Source organism: Pteropus alecto, unplaced genomic scaffold (genome assembly GCF_000325575.1).
Source record: "Pteropus alecto unplaced genomic scaffold, ASM32557v1 scaffold67, whole genome shotgun sequence".
NCBI classification, from domain to species: Eukaryota; Metazoa; Chordata; class Mammalia; order Chiroptera; family Pteropodidae; genus Pteropus; species Pteropus alecto.
The window spans coordinates 6,203,079-6,207,119 of record NW_006441061.1 but is presented as its reverse complement, the minus strand read 5'-3'; positions in this window follow the sequence as shown (position 1 = coordinate 6,207,119).

Here is a 4,041-nt window from a genome sequence, read left to right as displayed (position 1 = left end):
CCCGGCGACCACGTCCTCCCGCGTCGCCCGCTGCGGGGCCACTCACCGCAGGAGTATGGCTGGGCGCGGGAGGGGGCGGGGACGGGGCATCCATGCGCACTCCAGCGACTGCCGCCTGGCCTTGGGACACCGCTGGGCCTCTGCGCCTCCCCTGGGGAAACAATTGTGGTTCAAGGGGAAGGCGTGTCGCGCTCAGACTGTAGCTCGGAAGGCTCCGATGGGGAAGCCGGTCCAGGAGGACAGAGAGCACAGAGGGCCCCAGGCCAGAGGGTCCCAGCCAGGACCTGCCCCCGGGAACCAGGCTGGGGCCAGCAACCCCTCACCGCCCTCACTGACCTGAACTGGCCACGGGAATCTTCACCCCAGGATCCCCCGCCAGTCCGAAAACACCACCATCACGCCCACGTGCACAGACACAGACGTGCACACTCACATACACACACCTACTTACACCCACGATCGTGCTCTCCTGCACACACCATCACACACATATCCATCCACACATGCACATAGACGCAAACTCACCCTTACCTACAGACACGCACGCTTGCGTGTACCCTCACAGACACCATCGTGCACACTTGCACACACAGACATATACATTCACATAAACAGAACACACCCGAACACATCCTTATGCAATCACACACGCTCACATATGCCCTCACACAGTGTTCAGATTGACATACGCCACATACACAAGCTCGCTCATCAACACCCACACCACTTTTGGTCACTCACACCATACACACTCGTACACACTCCCACGTGGACACACATACATATGGCCTCAACAGACATACACTCGTGTGCACATACGTACCCGAACTCACTCCACACAGTTACATGCAATTGTCCCATATATCCTCACACGCAGAGACACACACAAACTCACACTGTCACACACTCAAACCATCACGCATTCATTTACACACATATGTACTCACTCTAAAATGCTCACACACACACACTATCACATCCCCACACTCTGCATCCTTCACCCGCTCCTCCCCGAACTCGATACTGGGCACGCGCACATCAAAACAACTCACTTAGATACATCCTGATTTGCAGCAATCGATACTGACTCATAACTGTTTGAGTATGAATTTGTACCTATTTATTATTTATGTTAATTAATACCTCTATTCATCATTCCCGGAGTTATCCCTTGATGTCTCTCTGGCCCACAGGGATGCAAGGGCCATGGGACCACGCCTGTCCTCTGTCCTGGCCCTGGCTGTGTTCCCCAGTGTCTTCTGACCACCCAGCACAGAACTGGTGTCCAGTCAGCACTGGGGAAAAAAATGCCGGCAGTCGAGGGATCTTGTTCTCCCACTGATAACCATCACACATTCATTTACACACATATTTACTCACTCTAAAATCCGGCAGTCGAGGGATCTTGTTCTCCCACTGATAACACTTTAAGCTCCCAAGTTGCCATGTTGAGGAGTTCGCCATCTCTGGGTAGAGGATGAGGCTGTGTTTCCTGACCCCTCCTCTTTCCCATTCACTGGTGACGTCATGGCAGAGTCGTCTGGGGAGACCGTGGCCTGGGGAAGGGGAAGGGGTCCAGGGGGCAGTGTGAGTCCTTGTGTTGTTGGGTACGTCTCAACATATGGGACAGATGTCCCTTTCCTCTGCTCTGCAGACGCCAGCACTTCACACTCGTGTGGATGCATCCTGAGCCTTCCACATATGCTGAGACAGCCGTGGGTCTGTGCCCAACACCCACAGAGCTCCAGGAAATGCTGAGCAGGAAGAAGGGCTGCGTGGGGAGGCAGGAAGGCCGGGGGGCCCGAGAGCTGGGTAAGCATCCAGAACCTTGGGGGCCCCAGGAGCTGGAATGAGGATGCACACGTGAGCCGAGCCTTTTCGGACCCTCTATCTGTCACAGCTGGCTCTGGGGAAGCTGGTCCACAGCTCAGAGCCAGGCAAACAGGCCACGGACACTGCAGATCCGGCCCTCAAACCAGCCCAAGACAAAGTACCACATAACAGATGATGTGACGGGAGGTAGCCATGGGGCCAAGGTTAGGGGACAGGGGTCTTCTATTTTGCAAGAGCCCTCACCTTTTTCCAGTGTGACTTACAGGGCTTTCCAGCATCGGTTTCATCCTGGCTCAGAGGGACTGGCCCCAGCTAGCAAGCGTGGCATGCCTAGAAGAGGGCTTTAGACTTGGCTAGATCTGGGTGGGGATCTGGACTTGGAAAAGCCACTGTTCCCTGACCCCTGGGTCTCTCTGTACAGCCCACTTCCTGGGGTCAAGGTGAAGAATAAAGGAGACAATATTTACTCACGCAGCACCTAACACACAGTGGGTACTTCATCATTATCATCACAAACCCAGATCAAACCCAGGGCCACAGGGAGTAACGTCGCTTCCGATGGGCGTGCAAGGGACCTGTCCCTAGGAAATCATCTTCAAGGGCTTGGCCACTTACTGAGCAGGTTAAGGCTTTGATCTCTGTCCTTTCCACATCAAATGAGAAAGACGTATATAGCTCAGCACGTGCTCGCAGAGCACTCGTGTCCTTGTCACCACGGCAGTGTCCCTTTGTCAGGGGCATCCTGGCCAATGAGCTCTGCTCTGTTCAAGGTACTGGGAGTGGTGGTGTTGGGAGATGAGATGGACACCCCAAAAGTTAATATCCGGCCTATATAAAAATTGAAAAGCATAATAATTACCCGATGACCAAGGAGCTGTGGATGGTCGCGGTGTGTCCCGGGGCCGAACTTTGTGTGGAGGCCATGAGTGCATGGCGGGCAGAGGCTGCTCTGGGTGGAGAGGCCACGGAGAGCTTCTTCCCCACAATGGAAATTTACACGGGGTCCTTAGGAGATCTCTGCTGCCTGGGGTTCTACTGTCTGACAGGAAGTGGGTCACAAGGGCCACCCCACCTTGGTCTCAGGCGGCAGGATAGGAATAAGCTACCTACTAGCTGAACTGGAAAAGGACGACCCCTCACTAGGCTGAGTGAGGGCCTATGGCAGTGAGCAGGATGAGGGCAGGGGTGTGGCTGGGTACGAGGCAGTGGCCACCTAACTGGACACTTGCTGTAGCCTGAACTGTTGCTGGTATTTGATGGATCGCTAGGCCTGGCTGACCATTCCTCGAAGCAGACACCTCGATGTGGCCAGAGGCCCTGCTGCTCTGGTCCCTGCTCTCACTGACATTCACTGGGAGTGGCTGGAACCACCTGCCCTGTGTCCGGCCCAGGGCACCTCTGGGGGAGGACATGGCTCTAACGTGGCTCCAAGGTTTTCTGATATCACAGACTACCTGGCCTTTCCCTAGGGGTAGACGCAAGGTGAGTGAGGGGCTGATGGCTTACAGGATGCTTAGAGGGTTCATGCTGCAACACCCTCCCCCACTGTCCAGGCTCAAATCCTTTTTGAACCTCTGCACTCAGACCACCAGGTCCCAGTCTCAGCTGGAACACCAGTCAGGGCGGGGTCTTGGGCAAGTCATTCTCTGTCTCTCAGCTTTGGATTCCTGCCCTGCGAGATACATAAAATAGGCCTCCTACGCAGGCGTAGGGCTGATGGTGGCTGAAATGAAGCTGAGCAACGCTTGCATATTTGGGGCCCAACAGGCCTGACCACCTGTCAGGGTGCCAAGAGGGCCAGGGCGGAGGGAGCAACACAGGGACCCTTTCCCCAAACTTCTCATCCACCCCGACCTTCCGAGCCCTGCAGCCTCCCAGATCCCTGGCACTATTTCCACCCAGCCACGGTCCCACCGCGGCTAAGAATATCAGGGCAGCGCGACCCCGAAAGCCCGCGAGTTCAAAGGGTACAAGGAAGCAGCCCACCGGGACCCGAGACACTAGCCGAACTACACTACCCAGAAACCCCCGGGCTTGCCAAAAAGGAAATGTCGTTTTTGCAAGGAGAGGCTCAGCTCTCCCAGCAGCTGCAGAGAGAGGGAGAGAGTGGGGGGAGAGGGGGACAGGATTACCAGGGGGAGGGCAGGTGGCGTGCAGGGAGCGAGGGTGGAGAGCAGGGCGGGCGGTGAGGAGGAGGCGGCGCCCGCC